Here is a 17984-nt window from a genome sequence, read left to right as displayed (position 1 = left end):
CCCTTCTAGGCACATGTCCTTAACTATGTGCTCGGAGAGAGGGAGCGGGCCCAAACCCTCTAAGCTTCGCCCCCCGAGGTTCCCCAATACTCTTATCTACCAGCAGGAGGCACCCTGTACTACCCCATGTGGGCACGGGGAGAACTCATTTCAGTAGCCTTTCAGAACCCTTTCCAACCATCTACCCCCTTGATAGAGGAGAGAACAGCAGCATGTGGTGGTCTCCGTCTTTCCTGAAGTCCCCCTCACCAAGGGAGAGTATCTCCTGGGAATAAAAGCCCTTTTTAGCTCCTTTCGTATCCCAACCCTGCTCTGCTTTAGAAGGGAGCAGTCCGTTACGTGGCTCACGGGCCTGTGCGGGGCTCCTACCCTGGCTCTGGCAGGGACTTTCATCTTTCTCCCTCGGCTGGGGGCGCTCTGCCAGAGCAGCAAAGCTGCCTGTTTGTAACTCGAAAGATTCTGCTCTTCTGAGGACACTTAGCTCCAAAGCCTCATGTCAAGTCAGGGCAATCCCAGCCTAGCTGCACTGGCCAGTTGGGCTTGGGCAGGGGAGAAAAGTGTCGCTCTGGGCACAGCTGGCAAAGGCTGATGGCATCTTGACTCTGAACCTTCTACTGTTGGAGTCCCACTCAGCACTAGCTGAGGGGAACAGGGCAGGGGACAAATAAGAAGGGGGAGAGGAGGTTCTGTGTCTTTAGCGTGGGGGGGGGGGCAGAATAGTTAGAACCTATCCTACCAGCTTTGGAACCCGAGACTCCTCTCCTATTTCAGGTATCCTTGCCATTGCCACGGATCTGAAAGGGGGCGTGGGAATGGCACCTGCAGCTGAACCTGGGAGGGCAGCTCTCCTTGGCTGGGTTTAAATGAGGAAACATTGAGATATTGGAGCTGTCTTGACGCATCTGTTGAATGCAATAAACCCAGGCACAGCAGCCTGACAAGGCAGCATGGGGTTTTTCCACCATGTCTTTCCTATCTCAGACTTTGACTAAATCATAGTGAGGGCACAATACCTTGACGTTGAAATGTCAGGTGGCACCCAGATAAAAACCAATGCACAAATGGTCCTGAAAGTCCACTTGCTATGCCCCCTCCTACTACTGTCCCCTTCCTGAAGGTGCCAGCACGTGTGTATTTCTTTGTCAGTGCAGTTAGAAAAGACTACACTGTGTTAGCTCCAGGGCGACTGGACATGGAGCACCTCACGGGGGTCTTCCTCAGTCCTGGGGGGCCACCCAAACCCAACTAAGAGTGGAGCTCATCTCCAGCCCCAACCCCACCCACAGTTGTCCTTTCCAAAGGGCGATGATCAGCTTACAGCATCCTGCAGGAGAGGAAGGGCAGTGGGGGGGGGACAGAGAGGAAGAGAAGGGGAACAGCATCCCCTCTGGTTGGGCCAGCTGGCCAGACTGTAGGGCTGCATGCTGCCACTTTCTTTTCTTCCTGTCCTAGAAGATCCAAAGATCCTCATTTTTCCAGAAAGAGGACTCCTGTTCACCCAGATTTCTACCCTTCTTCTCTAAGGAGGCCTGGGCGCAAGGGTCCCCACTGCCTGCTACTGGGCTAACACCTTGCTTGGCCCAGATGCCCTTTGTATCAGGCCACCTCTCCCCCCACTTAAAGAATTACTTTTTCAGCTCAACTGGATTAAAACATTTAAGGTGGGGTGGGAAAAGGGTAGCAACTACCCTTGGATAAGATATAGCAAAAGAGACAGCATCCTGGGAGGGAGGCTTAGCTTTGCCAGCTTCCTCCCAGGAGGAAGGAGCCACAGAAGCTTGCAGTCTACTCCCCTGCCTTTCCATTCTGTTTTCCCCATTTTGTTCTTTCCCCTTCCAGGAACTCAGGTACCTGCTAAGGGCCTTTCCAGCCCAGCCCAGCCCAGGGTTTGATGCTGGTATCAATGTCTCTTAGAGTACCAGCTGCACTCCTCCCTCCCTGTCCCTTCCCAACACACAGTGAGCTAGATGTCTCCAAAGGTAACTCCTGCCACCCCAAACCACCTGCTGAAAAGCTCCTGAGCCCAGATGGTGTCCTCGATATTTATCATCTCCCCACTAACTCTACCCCTCTTCAGCTCCAATCCCCTTCTAACAAAAGCTCCGCCCTTCCTCCAATGGCCTGCTGTAGTAGTGATAGCTAGCATTGGGGAGTCATTTAAGGGTCCAGGGCACCGGCCCAGGGGGAGCGATGCTATTATTTCTGCTTTATGCAGACAAGGAAACTTATTCAACAATTCACATTTCTGCATAATGGGCACATATTCTAAGTATACTTTTCGTCAAAACAATCCGAAGCTTTTCCAGTCATTACTATAGCAAATCTGTCAACTATGAGGCTGCTGAAGCTGCAGCCATAAATATGTATAGTTGCCAATCCCTACAGCCCATCACAGTGCTAAAAATTCTCTGTTTGCACAAATAAGGAAAATTAGTTGTTGAACTCTATTTGCTATATTGCAGAAGCTTCTAGGAGACTGAGATAAGGGGAAGGGTAGGAAGGCATAGTCCTTGATTTGGCCCATCTCCAGCCACAGCTGCAAATTATTTGTGGAAAGGCCCCCAGGTCTAGGGAACAGGATGCTGGTCCCCAAACTGGGCTGCCCACTAATGTGAGGCAGGAGACAGCAGGGTGGGAGCAGAGAGGTGATACCCTTCAAGGACCTCCTGCCCCTACTACTTGCCGCTACTTGGTTCAGGATTGAGCTCTGCATCATGGAAAAGAGAGAGATTCTACCAAGTTCCAAATGGCCTTTTGGAGAGCTCTTCAGCATAGTATGCTCATATGCTTCTGACTTCAATGCCAGCCCATGCACAGCTAGGTTATCTTCCTAAGAATGGTTGGCAGGCTCCCCTTGCACCTTGTAAGGTTTCCTAATGGGCTATGACATATGACACGCTGAAGAGAAGAGAGAGCCCAGATAGGACCCAGGCTTGCTCTAGAGTGTAGCATTGGTGGAAAGTGACAGTGAAATTTCAATCTGCGTAAATAACGGTCATTGAATAGATGAGGCGAGGACTTTAGCCTTGCCATCCTTAGTTCCCAGTGCACACTTTCCAACTTTTCTGATAAAAAATCAGTGATTTCCATTTCTTTAGCACTTTCAGGTTTATGGATCCTTTCCTCACACCCTCCCCATGAGGAAGCATGCTCAATTTCACTGCTCCTCTTTGTAGCGAGGGGAACTGAAGTTCAGGGTGCTGAAATAACTGACCCAGGGTCACCCAGGCAGGAAGTATCAGGGCAGCATTCACACCCAGGGCCCCTGGCACCCTTTGCACTGTGTACACAGCCTCTCTAGGATACTTTCCATCTTTTTATGAAGACTGGGGACAGGAAACACACAATGACCTACTTCTCTGGCCATTTGGAGTCTAGCTCTGGAACATTTTCTAGATGACTAACAAAATTGTCTTAATGTAGATACATGGCAAGATGGGCCAAATAAGGACACCAATCTGCCATGCCACAAATTCTGTCCAGGCATTGCTTTACGGCAGACTTGACATGATGCACCAGGAGAAGATAAAGTGGTTGAAATATTGGCCCTCCAAGCCTGCTTGGCAACACATTTTGGGAAGTTTTGAAAAATCCACTTTTCTATGTTGTTGTTATCATCAAATAATTGAGTGGCTTCCCTTTATTGAGTTGGCATCAGTCTCCCTTGTCTTTCCCCATGAGTTGTTGTTAAGGATTAATTGTGTGCCACCAGACTTATAAAAAGAGAGGATTTAAAAGAAACTTTGCAAATATTTCCTGGTACTCAGTAAATAGTTTGATCTCCCTACAAGCTACATCCCAAGGAAAGCCACCTGTTTTACCCCAATGAAAAGTGGAGCCATGGGTCATATTGGGGCTGGGGCTGTTCTCCTGGCTTCACTGAGACACAAATCCCTTCTACCTCTGGATATAGCAGGTCAGGTTCCTTTTGTGGACTTCAGTTTGCTCATCTGTATGATGACATGTAGAATTCCCCAAGAGTGGATATTGACTATCGACACACACTCAGTTCTGATCCCATATTGGCCATCTCTTTTCATGATAATAAGTCTCCTTTCCATGATGCTTTGAAATTTACAACTCAGTGGGGGTGGGTCATGTGAACAGTTGATAGACTTCTTTCCTTTTATCTGTTTCTTTGTTCTTTCATTTATTTATTTATTTATTGGAAGAAGCCAAGTTGAAAAAGTTCATACCACACCAATGATTCTGGAAGACAGGCAAAGACTCCTCACTGGATAACTAAGTAACAAGACAGGAGAGGCACCAGTCCAACACTCAGTTTATGGACATTTCATCAACTTTACTGAATAGAATTGACTTCCACTTCAATTACTAACCATTCTTCCATCATGATTGTGTGCTTATGCAGGGATGGTAGGCTTTTACATATCAGTGATCCAGAGAAACAATACTTGTTAGAAACTGGACTCCTGGGAAGAGAAACTGAGCTAGAGTAGGAGAGCAGGCTCAAAGGTCTTATCTTATAGGCCCATAAGATCATAGCTGTAGAACTGGAAGGGACCTTAAAGGTCCCAGATTCCAACCACTCTCTCCCCACCCCACCCCCATTTTGTAGATGAAGAAACTGAGGTCCCAGTGAGTTAAGTGACTTGGTCACAGAGCTAAGTGTCTGATGTTGGATTTGAACCCATTCAGGTCTTTCTGACTCCATGTTCAGTGCCCTATCCACTATTTTCCTTCCTCATACCTTTTGTCGTCTAGTCAGGCTATGTGGCCAAAGCTAATTGACTTTGCCAGGTGTGCTCTGCTCTCAGCTCAGCTACAACAGTCTCTAGTAGACTCTAGAGTGTCTGGCAGTGGGAGGGGGGTTGGTGGTGGTAGAAGTTCTTTTGCTTTGGTGTGGATCTGGAGCAATGGCCTGAAGGGCTGGTTGGCCACTCGTGCTTTATGTAATGAAGATGAAAATGGACCTGGGGGAAAATGGGCTTGGGAAAAAGCAGAATGACAAAGTCCTGATCCTGATATTGACCAAAGAAAATGCTGGAGAATACTGCCGTCCCCAGCAGTGAAATCCTTCCCTGCCACTCTGGGTTTTCAAAGAGCAAAATCTCACAACTCCTTTCAAATCGTGCTAGAACCCAAATGCCTTGAAGTCTGCCTATTGCTTAATAAAAATACTAGGGAGGTAAGCCAGAGTTCTTTATTCTGGTTCTTGACTCATTTTGAATAAAGAAGTTTCCTCAGCTATTAGAGAGAGACAGCAACTCCATACCTCCTGCCCACACTAGATCTAGGGCAAAATGAGTGGGCCAAGAGGAGCTGGAGGACTCCCGTTTATTGGCCTTCCTCTTGGCTTCTAAGATACGAGACAACAGTAAGTCTTTAAAGTGTCCAATGTTTTATATCCATTAACAAAGAAAAGACTTGCCAACCTAAGACCTATATCCATCCCATGTCCAACTGCTGTCAAGAAACCTCAGGCTTCAATTATTACTGGGGAAAAATGACTTTGGCAGTATACAATATCTTGGACAGAGGACAATAGATGTGAGGTAGGAAGTTGGAAGTGTGGAGAATTATTGAGCCTTCTCCCAAGGCAAGGCGTGTGTGTGTGTGTGTGTGTGTGTGTGTGTGTGTGTGTGTGTAGGAGGCCAGAGAGGTACAACAACATCTGCTCAGCTCAGTTTGCTTCTCTATTTCTGGCTTATGTCAGATATTTTCAGTGTCTGCTACATGTGGACTTTATTTAACAGACCAGGACATCCATATCCATAGGGTGTTGTACCCTTCAAAGAAGCTACCTTCATGGACTATATACTTATTATAATGAGGCTGCCACTGCTCAAAACAGAGTACCCTACCTACTGCAGGAATGGGCACACTAGTTAGAGAGATACTCACTGAAAACATTGAATTAAGAAAAGTCATTTTATCAGAAATCATTTTACCACTGTCTGCAAATACAAGAAGGATCTCTGATTTTATCAACATTTGGAACTCATTCTCAGTGTAGGAACTTGTCCCACCAACTCCCAACCCATCTAGGGGAGTCCTAAGGAGCTGCCTGAGGTACATAGAGGTTAAGTTACTTGCTCAGGGTCTCACCACCAGTAAGTATCATAGGAAAGAGTTGAAGCCTCATCCATCTGTCCTCAAGCCCAGCACACTATACACTATGCTATACTGCCTCATGAAGCTAGCACTAAATCTTGTAGAAATACAGAAACCTATTTGGAATGAGAGTCAAAAGTTAATTGCCTCTGCTCTGAATGAAAGTGTATTTAAAAAAAACCCTTTAAATAATGTTTTAAAGTCTGATGTCTATTAAGATAGCAACTTGTTCTAGGAATGAAGTTATAATTCATCAATAAGGGGGTAATTTGATTAAAGAGAAGGCTTATCTTAAAGAGTTTATTGAAGGTCTGCCCACCTGAAGAGAAACAAGTTACTGATCTAAGCAAAGACTTGGGAGTGCCATCTGCTGGTGACTTAGGCAAACTACAGGCACATGACCCTTAGAGTTAAGACCAATAAAACCAGATTTAGACCAGAAGGGATGTAACAGATCATCTGCTCCAAAGCCTTCATTTTAGACATGAGGAAATTCCCAGAGAAGTGAAGTGATTCATCACAATGGGTGACGGCAGGTGATTCTACTAACAGAAATTTTCATAGCTTGAACATGCAGTACTACTGTGAAACCTGGGGCTTCTGGGAAGCAATCCAAGTGCCAAGGGCTAGCCCCTTTTCCACAAAGGCAAGGGGTGTTGGTAGCACCCCTCTCATCTACTTAAAGTCCATTACAAAGGACCTTCAGTCAGATGATTTGAGGATCCAACTGTTTGGGCTTCTATCCAGTCATCAGGTCAACAATAAGCCAGTCACTTGGATCCAGGGTTGTAGAGTTACTAAATTAACCTAGGAATAGAATGTGCCTTCTTGAGTTCCTTCAGCCCCATGATTCTTGAGGGTTACCTTTTATAAAGGATCTTATCAGAACTAGAAAATTCTGTGCTGCCTCTGTATGTTTAAATAGTAGAGTTGGACTAGTATATCATTGCCATGCTCTGATAGTCAAGGCTTTGTATTCTAAGGTCTTTTCTAGCTCTGACATTCTATGCTGTTTTAAGAGTCCTTATAGCCATGACATTCTAGAATCTATGCAATATGCTCCATTTCCAGCTCTGACATTCTAGGTCCTTTTTAATTTTAGGGTGACATTATAAGTGCTAAGGTCCCTTTCAGATGTGATATTCTAAATTCGAGATTTGCAGCTCCCTTTCAACTGTAATAGTCCAGGTTCTAAGGTCTCTTTCCACTGGTGACATTCGAAGTTTTAAGGCCCCTCTTCAGCTGTACCAAATTTGGGAAAAGTACAGCATCGAACATCCCTTCAATTCATGAGGAAGAAGCCATTTTAGCAAATGCTGAAGGGTCCTCCCCTTCCGTAAGAATAAGGGGAGGAGGGGAAGAAAGCCTTAGATATTCCCCCCTGCTCTCACTAGCTTGAGGCTTTGGTTTGCTTCAGGTAGCTACTCTGTAAAGGCACTGCACTTGGACAGCAACTCCTGCCAGAGATAATGACCTTGTAGAACAGAGGGACCCAATTTGTGTTCACACACTTGAAGGGAAGCTAAAAATCTAGTCCTTACTATGCTTGGCTCAGACCTCCACTAGGACTTACTCAAGGCTACTTTATCTCCAAGAGGTTCTGCCCTGACTTTTCCAGGAAGATGTGTCTAAAATTCTCGGTTTGAAAACTTTTTAAAACATGAAGTGGCCAATAGATAAATAAGTTTTCTGATCTTATATAAAATCCTCTCTGGATGGCTCACCTTGTGGGGATTACCCTGGCTTGGTAAAGGCCCTCTGCCTATGGGGAATGGGCTCTGGCAGATTCTACCAATCCGGAAAGGTGCTGAGCTTGGTCCTAGAAACTACCTGAGTTGGCTGTCCAAAGACCAAGCTGCCTAAGTCTCCAGAGCCCCATGGCCCCGCTAGCTAATAGATGAATTCTTGGGCCATAATGACACATAAAAAAGGAAAATACAAAGAAGTCCCTTAGTCTTGTGAGGGGTCCATAATGAGTGGTGGAGTGGAAGGAGAGGGGCATTGGGAGCTAAGACTGACCATTTGGGGACATTTATTCACATGGCTGTTAGTGGTCTAAATGAGAGATTTGTTATTCCTTCACAGGAGAGCAAAGCATCTTCGTTGGTTTTGACTATGAACAAGATAGCATAAAATTAGTTGGTTCCACTAGCCAAAGGCCCAACAGAAATCAGGCTAGTCTTTAAGAAGACACTTGACTTCAACTCCAAGAAGCATAAAATGTACAAACATGCAAACATTATTCTCTTTATCATAAGATGGACCTTTACTGCAACCTTGGAGAGGAATACTGAAGAAAAATTCTAGTAAGTCAATACATTTTGTAAGACTAATTAGAACAAAGAACTAAGTGACATTTTTTCCTTTTTTCTTTAAAATAAGTATTACTGACATCACCTCATCACAGAATCTGGGAGCTGGAAGGGACTTTTGAAATCATGTATCCTAAAGCTCACTTAATGCAGGGATTTCATTAACAGCATTGCAAACAGATGATCCCCCAGACTCCACTTGAATTCCCTTCAGTGATGGGATTGGCTTCCTAAAGAGGTATCCCAGACACTGTTAATCAGCTCTGATTGTTAGAAAGTTCATCTTATGCCGTGCTGAAATCTGATCCCAAGAAACATCCTAATGAGCACATGTACATCGTGTACTATACATACCAGAGAGAATCGATTTTTCACACCTTAGGCCCTCAGCTATTCAAAGAGCAGTCCTTTGACACCCCTCTCAAGTGACCGCTAGGCTGGCCATGCCCAGTAGGTGGGCCTGGTTTTGAAATGCCTGCCATCCTATTTGCTTTCCTCTAGACACACTCAGTATCCTTAAAACGTGGCACCAAGATCTAACAAAATCTCCCAGTGGTAGTCTGGTGAGAACAGTGGAAGTCATGTCAGAATCTTCCTTCAGGGCATCAGTCTACCACCCCTAGTGTGCTCATGGCCAAGATGACTTTAATAGTAGAGTTTGAGGCAAATCGTTTTTGACAGTTAGATTTACGGTCCCTCGGGTCTTTTAGATGCTGTTGTAGCTCTGGTTTCTTTTCCCAGGTATTATTGAAGGAGTAAGGGATTTTGGAAATTGCAAACTCCCTTTCTAGTATTTTAAGTTTCTGTTTTTACACAGATCTGTTAACACAAGCAAAAACAAGAATGCCACACTCTTTCGTGGGGAAACCAAGTGTTCAAACATTTTCTAAAAGACTTGGTTAAAATGTTGGGTGCTAAGAGATACAAACTCTTTGGGCAAGCAGTTTCTGACGTTCTCTCAATGAGGCAATTTGTAAAAGTTGCAGATTGCTTGCGGCTGCCAAATAGGAGACTTCAAGTTACTGCTAGAGAGCAGTTGCCAGAAAGACAGATAGTTGTTTCAGAGCACAGTGGACAGTTACCAGCTGATAGCAAGAGCCTTAGTCACCATTATAGAGATGGCCCCTACTTGGCTATAGTTTCTCTCTTCTTTCTGGAGCATAAGAGGAATAAGATTGGAAAAAAAGAGCTCAAACTTTCCCTCTCAATACATGGGAGTTATTGGGGTGGGGGCGAGGGAGGAATCGAAAGAGCCCCAAAGGACTTGGAAGGACTCAGCCCTTGTCATTTACCAGCTGCGTAACTTTAGGCAAGTCACTCTCTCTGAGCCTTGGTTTATTCACTTGGAGGCAGGAGGTAATATTCATACTACCAACATCACAGGGCTGTTTTGCAGCAAGAGCTCTGTAGATCTTGACAGGAGATAGATGGTTATTATTGGAAGAAGTTGATCACTAGCACCAGAGCTACACAATGGATTAGAAGAGCTTTGACGCCAAGAAAAGCACAAAAACCTGGAGACCACATATTCTCTTGAGACTCTGTATGACACTATCAGATGAGGGAAGGTCCTATAGGCTCCTCTCATCAAAGCTGAGAATGGAAAATCAGAGGAGCTGAGACTTAGACCCAGAGGGGATCTTAGAGGTCATTGAGTTCAACCACATCATTTACAGAAGAGGAAACTAAGGCCCAGAGAGGTTGCGATTTGCCCAAGGTCACACAGCCAGTGCAGGCTGATGTAAGCATTTGAACCCAGATCTCATAGGCTCAGGTAGTATTCAGAGAATCAGAGCTGAAAAGGCCCTTTGAGATCATCTATCCTAGTCTGAGCCTCTGATTTTCAAGGGGGGAAATGGGAGATCAGGGAAAGGAAGTCACCTTCCAAGCCCCCTCCAAAGAAAACATTCTCCAAAAATAATGAAGGATTGCTAAGAAATCTACTCCACGGAACAACTTTTCTAGGTTTCCCTTCCCACCAAATCTGGGGCTTAGGTTGTATTTTAAAGGAGTTTGATTTTTTATCCTGATAGCAATAGTCATCTTTTCATTAGTCACATTTGTTCTCAGGGTCAAGTTCAGCTGCTAAGTGGAAACATTTTCCCATTTTCCTAATGAATTAAGTGACAAATCGTCTCTATGTTTTCCTCTTAGTGACTAGCTAAGTTCCTTTGCATTCAGGTTTTCTTCCTAGTTCATTAGCACATCGGTGGGAGACTGGAGAGCCCTGCCCCACATTCCACAAAGCATTTTTCATCATTTTCCTGGCAGAGCTGACACAAAACTCCAGCTACGATTGTAGTGCTAAGAGAGCAAAATATTTTTTTTATTTTGTCAGCCTGGACTTTTTCTTCATGCGCTATTAATTGACATGTGACAGACCTGCCATCTCGTGCTTTGTCAGTGATGCTTCCTACCGCCCCCCCATCCAAGGCAGATAATGAGTTGGGAATGGGTGCCTGGCCTCTGGGATCCCAGCCCTTCCATCACCAGTGCCGGATGAAAGCAATGCTTTCTGGGTCACCACAATTGGCTGTCTGTGATGAATCCTTCAATTAAGGAACACGAGTCTCTAACAGCAAATGGCTGCCTCAACATAAGCTGTCCTCTGTCTGGCATGGGAGCCTCCTCAACTGGACTGCATTGAGATTCCCTTTTCAAATGTCGATGCTCCTCTCTCACCACTGCCTGTCTTTCCAGGGCTATGCTCTGTTACCACTTCCCAATGATATTCCTCTTAACAAATCACAACCTCCTTGGCACAGTAAATCCCACTCTGCTTTTGAACAAATCACACAGAGCCCCAAATACAAACTCCTCAGACTGTCATCAAAGGCTCTTTCAATCATATTTTATATCGCTACCCTTTGAACACTCCAGACTGCCCTGCAGCCTATTTCCCCATCCCTAACATTCCATCTCTTGCTGCTGTGCCTTGGTAAGTGATCCAGGATGTCTGGAACGCCTTCCATCCTCACCTGCGCCTTAGTTCCCTTCAGCACACAACTCACATGCTACCACTTTCCCACCTCTTCTAATCACCGAGTCTTACTTTCATATGTTTTGTACTGGAGCAGCAGCGTGCCTGGTGTTACAATCAGGAAACGTGCGTTCAAGTGCTGCTTCTGATAAATCCTGGCTGTGACCCTGGGCAGGAGCTTTAACTTCTCTGACTGCCAACTTCATCATCTGTAAAATGGGTACCTATGTCGTAGGGTTGTTGGGAGGCTCAAATGAGATTAAGTCTCTAAGGCACTCTGCCAAAGCTCAGAGGCCTCTATGCATATCACCCAGTGTGCTGTTATTATTATTCATATTCTACAAATCATAGCCCAGGCCACCCATCCAAACAAAACCCTTCTATATGCACATGCATGGGTAGTGAGGCCTGCAGCTTGCTCCTTGCTCTCCTCTACCTCTCCCCTCCCCTTCATGCAAAGAGCGTTTTCCAACAGGATATCAGCTCCAGAGGGCAGTGACGCATGCCAAGCACCTCTTGGATCTATAGTGGGGAGCCAGGGAAATCTTTCCATCATTTCTCATATGCTTATCTCCAGGCCACTTAGGTCATATAGAGAACAAACCTCTGAGTTCCATCTGACTCCATGCTATATCAACATCATCACACCTTCCTATTACTTTGGATCATTTTTCGTTCATTTTTAAAACCAGGATTTAGTCAACCTATGGAACATCTGTGAGTAGGGGAGTAAACACTGTGTGTGTGTGTACCATGCTTCATTTAACACACTTTCTAACAGTAAGTATTTGTAAGACACCATAATGTTCCAGAAAAAGATTAGGTGTTACATTGGGTCTTATCGGAATTTCTTATTTTCCTAGAAAAGCTATTTGGAGTGACCTAAGAGCACACATACAGACTCGTGGAAGGGCTGTGTGTGGGGGGCATGGGATGCTAGCTGGGTGGCTTTTCAAAATCAGGTGCTTGCCCACTGAGAAAAGCCCACAGGTAGAGATGGACAGAGAAAAGCTCCCCCACAGGTTAGAAGAGCTACTTCAGCCCAAGTCAACTTTTGTCATATCTTTTTTTTTCCAATTATGTCCTTGGTCATTTGAGGATAGGAAACACCACCCTTTCTCCTAGCTCCAAGGCCACCTCTTCAGTATTGCCCAATGGAGAGATGTCAATCATATGTGCTTGAGATGCTCTCACAAACCCACAAACATACAAGATGAACTGTCAAATTTCAAGTGATTGCTACTGGAGAGATGGCCATGGTAGGGCCTGAGCTTGTGTTAAACTAGCCTGGAACTCCAGAGCCTTCCCATTAGGCCAAAATGATGGCCGCATTTCTGTAGTTTAGGGCCCCAGGCTTCTTGACCTTGGACCTGCTATCCTGAAAGGAGTCCCCAATACATTTCCTGTAATAGTCACTCCCTCTGGGTATGAAGTTGGTGACAATCGCCCGTGTCTTTGAACATAGAAAATGACTTCTCCCCCTCTTAAATCAATTGGCAGTGGCCTATTTACTCCTAATAGATAGCTGATTTATATTTTGATTTGTTATAGCTTAACAAATGTTTTTGTTTGTCAAAAACCATTGATTTCTTTAAAATATGCATTGCCAACTAACGAGGCAAACAGCACCAATTAAAATGCAATTTACCAGGGAGTGCAATGTATCAAATGACTATATTCCCATAAACCAAAAATAAGGAATGAGAATGTGACAACTCAGACCTACAGCTGGTGTCAAGTGGGGGATCATAGGCTCATAGAGCTAGAGCACAAAGAGACTGCAGAGGCCTTCTTGGCAGGTCAGTATATTTAAGCTTGGGCTTAAGTGACTTTCCCACGGGGACAGAAGCAGGATTCAACCCTATGTCCCCCAACTCCAAATCCATATACTACAGGAAGGACAAGGAGGTTAATGGTTACTTGGAAATCAGCTTTTGCAATTAATATTTAACACCATGAGACACCTGTAGAAGCATTAGCATTTCCTTTGTCAAAAATGCTGAGAAGCTTCCTCAAAGTTGTTCTGTGTTCAGCATCAATAGACATTTACTGAACACCCGTGGACAGACATTTGTATGTCTCCTGATCGACTTTCTGGCCACTAGTTCTCTGTCTCTTTCATTAGACCTTTATGTTTGCTCTGGCCCTTTAAATGTGAATATTTGCCAAGGGGTGATGTTCTTCCATTGCCACTACTTTTAAAATGATCAAAGTGTAAGAGATTCTTGTTCCCATTCTAGCCATAAGTTGCCTCCCTCCTGATACGGTTCAGCTGTATCAGGCTGAACTTCTAGTCCTCGAGTGTTGCTTAGAGCATGGAGATGATAACTCGTTAAAGTCACAAAGCTAGTAGGTGTCAGAACAATGGCTTGGACCCAGGTCTTCCTGCCTCCAAGGCTATCCACTAAGCCACACTGCTTAATTCTCTCTCCTCTCTCCTCCCTCCCTCTGTCTCTCTCTGCCTCTCTATCTGTCTCTCTCTTCCTACCCATTCTCTCTCCCCCTTCCCTCTTTTTCCTCTCTCTTCCCCCTCTCCTTTTCTTTCTCTCTTAATCTCCTCTCCTCTGTCTCCATCTCCTTCTCTTTCTTCTTTCTCCTCTCTCTCCATCTGTCTCCCTCTCTCCCCCCTCCCCTTTCTCCTTTGCCTATCTTTCTCACCATCTCTCATCACTCCCCACCTCTCTCCCTCTGCTCTCCCTCCTCCTCCTTCTCTACTCTCTTTATCTCTTTTCCCCTCAATATTCCACACAAATCTATCTATCTATCTGTCTATCTGTCTATCTATCTATCTATCTATCTATCTATCTATCTATCTAGTTTTTTCTATTGCCTTGGTGGTTTAAAGTATAAGTCCTTGGAGGATAATGACCTTGTCTTGCCGCTATTCTTTGCAGGGCACAGCACATTCAAGATGCTCAATAAATAGAGAAAATATTTTGCTCGATACACTAGAAATTTGGCGAAATAATTCACAAGGACTGCTGAAAGCCAGGGCTCCGGTTTTCAGAGAGCTTTCTCAGTAAGGACTGCTGAGAGTCAGGGCTCCGGTTTTCAGAGAGCTTTCTCAGTAAGGACTGCTGAGAGTCAGGGCTCCTGTTTTCAGAGAGCTTTCTCAGTAAGGACTTGTAGTCTGAGTTGAAGAGGGAGAGGGAGCAGGGTTTCGGATCTACACTTCTCTTTGTTTCCTGTGTCATATTCAGCGACATGAGCTTTCTTTTCTTTTTCCTCCTTCCTCCTTTGGGTTGTCTGTAGCTGAAAAGGTGGGCTCTTTTGGGGCCATTACGTCTCTTACTTAGGGCTCACAGCTTCCTTGGCCCAGACCCCACACAGAAGCACCAATCCTTGGATCCATGTTTAATCCAGAGGTTACACTCATGTCCTTGAAATGAGCCTTTTCATTTCTGCCAATGAGAGAAGCATGGCAGGCAATAGGTGTTGACCACTAAGCCAGGCTAGAAAAATGTACTTGTCCTTTAAACTAAAACAGGTTTCCTTTTTGTATCATGGTATTAGAACTGGAAGCTTGGCCTTGGAGTCAGGGTGCCCTGGGGTCACCTCCCACCTCTGACACCCATAAGGTATATGACCTAATCTCTCTGAGCTTCAGACCACTCTTGAACACTTGGAGTTAAGGATGGATGGCTATTTTCTTCGCTGGAAGGAGCTCCCATTCTGAAGACTCACACACAGACAAATTCCTGTTCGTTTCCATGTTGCCTTATTTCAAACAGAGGCTTGTAAGTGTGCATATGATAGTACTCATATTACTATCTAATTCACAAAGATCCAGTTGATTGTCATATATGTGATCACTTCCAGATCAACAAAGGGCATCTTGGGCACATGTAGTTTGGCATAATACACAGGGCACTGAGCTGGAAGTCAGGCTCTGCTGTTATTTGGGCCTCAGTTTTCCCATCTGTAAATAAGGGCTTTGGACTTTGGACTAAGCTCCCTTAGGTCACTTTCCACTCTGATATCCTGTGCTCCTAAGTCCCTTCTCCTTTCAGGGCCTATGTAAAAGAAGTAGGTTGGATTGGCCGATCAACCTAGGTCCCTACCAACTGGGACAACTTGTGATCCTCAGTTCACCATTGATCCATTTTTAAAGACATATCAATTTCCCTCTTCAGGTACCTGAGTTACTACTGCTGAGCTGTGGTGCCCCTTTTCATCATCTTTGCCTCAGTTTCTCCAATGACTTGCACTTAAGTCCAATCTTGTATTGTCTTTCTAAATAAAAGCTGGCTTTCATGGGGAGCTAGTGGGGAGATCACTCAGAAAAGGGATCAGGAGACATACATTAGTAGTAATCAAAAGAAAATTCCCTCTTAACTTTGGCTCTTTGCCTTGAAAATGACAGCTTCCCTGCTTTTCATCAAATGCAGAAATAAAACCTTTCTGACACAGACACTCTTGGCTCAGAACAACAAAACCAACTCTATTGTGATGTGCTTGAGAATCTTAGATGAGCAGAACAACTTTGATCAACTCACAGTTTTCAACTAGAAAGTCAAGTCAAAGGTTGACATTCTCCTGTCCAGGCAGAATCCAAACTCGGCTAAGTCTGTTTCCAATGCAGCATAATTACATTGACAAACTGTGAAGGGTCTGTCAGTCTCAATGTGAACATGCAACTGCCTTTCCTGAGTTAGATAAGAACACTTGCACCTGATGGGGCAGTGTGGGGCAGTGAAGAAATCATTGTGCATTACAGCCCAAGTCCTGGGTGATCTCGGCCAAATTCCCTAACTTTGTGGGTCTCAGTTTCCCCGTAGGTAAAATGAAGGGAGGTCAGACTGAACCAAAAAATCCACTAAGGTCCCAAAATAGGAGTGTCACATTCATCAAATCGTCTGATCTTTGAAAATCATTTCAACTTTTTCTGCTGGGACAACACCCCATTGGTTCTGCCTGAATGTGCAGCGTAGGGCTGCTTGGCATCAGCCAGGTTTTATGTTTGAAGGGAACCGTAAGCTTGAGATTCAGTATTATGGCAACAAGCACTTCCTGGATGAAACCCTTGACTGGCTGATGTTCTCTACTGATTTGTCTCTGTCTTCACCTTCTGCTCTTGGGGAACTCATCACTTGGAGAAAGTCTCGGGTGGCTTATGAGAAAAATTGTCTCCCCATGGCTACCAGCATGGTCTCACCAGCTCTTGTCTGGGCAATGCCTCCAGCTTTCTGAGCCAAGACTTGAGAGGTGAACAGCAAAGCCCCAGAGGCTGGATAGTTGGACTGTGGTCCCCTTGCTAAGGCACAACCTATACAGTGCCCACTGGCAATAAATCTGCTCTTCTGTCCACTGATGGTGACACCAAATGGATTCCTTCCATAAGTTCCCAAAGTACCTGCCAACTCAAGCCCCTACTCTAGTCATGTTTTTGCCAGTTTGCTTGCCATTCCTCTAGATGCCAGTCAGTGGCACTTGCCTGGGATAGTGAAAGTTATGTACCTACTGAAAAACCCTGGTAAGAATGACTTCCCAGCACTGCATGGGATTCTGGTAATTTTAAATTTGTGAGACACTGAACTACTTTTGAACTCTGTATTAATGACCAGCTGGAAGTAATTATAGATCAATGAATTTGGAAAATATGATAAGGCTCCAACAGGCTCAAAACGTAAGTTAAGACTGACTGGAAGCATGCTTGAGCTGGAGGTTTTCTCTCACTGATCATTTGGCTCTGTGCTTGCCAGCCTACGCTTAGTGATTCTGGAGACAAAACAACACATGCGCACACAGACCCTGCCTGTTTGCAATACCACCAGCATATTTCCCCTTTACCCCCAAGCCCAGGCCCATTTCAGTTGGAGCACCAGCTCATGCAATATGGGTCGAACCAATGCTGGGTCTCCTCAGTGTAGGTGGTAGGGAAAGGACCAAAAAATGGCTCTTTCTTCCACATTGCTATCAATGAAAGCAAGAAAAGTAGGGCCCAACCACTAGAGTTCTGCTGATTGCCCATCTTTCCCTCTAGTCACTTGACAGATTTTTGCTGTAACACTCAATAGCATTCTGTACCCATTTTCTACCACATAGATGGCCTTTCACCACCGTGGGCACATTTCTCATTGTAGAGAGCACAAGGCACCAACAGTTGGAACTGGTTGGTCACTAATGGAGCACTGGTCAAATGGGCCAGGCCAATGGGTGGTCATTGCTGGTGCACTGCCCAGGGCTCTAGTGATGTACTCTGTGGACCTCACCTTGGTCCTGTGCTAGTTAACATTTTTATCAATGACTTAGATGTTGTCCTAGATGCCAATTCAGTTTGAAGGATAGCTCATGGGGGAAACACGAAGCAGACCCTTCCTGAATACTGTGGCTTCTATTTATCCATATTTCTAAGTACATTGAGCTCAGTCATTCAGTCTGTCTCAAATGTTCTGGTGGAAATGTTCCTCCATTACTCTTCCAGAGTTAGGCAAATTGCAACCCCCATTAGTGCTGTGCCTGATTTCTAATCCTCCTCTCAAAGCAATGTAAGCATGTGATGTTCCTGTGGCAAGATCCCTGGACTATGAATCTGAAGACGTAGGTTCCTGTCCTTCCTGTGACACTCGTTATAGTCACATGACTTCAAGTGAGTCACTTCTGTCTGGGCCTCAATT

The sequence above is a fragment of the Trichosurus vulpecula genome, chromosome X (genome assembly GCF_011100635.1).
Source record: "Trichosurus vulpecula isolate mTriVul1 chromosome X, mTriVul1.pri, whole genome shotgun sequence".
Lineage (NCBI taxonomy): Eukaryota > Metazoa > Chordata > Mammalia > Diprotodontia > Phalangeridae > Trichosurus > Trichosurus vulpecula.
The sequence above is the reverse complement of the archived record's forward strand: the minus strand, read 5'-3'. Positions refer to the sequence as shown.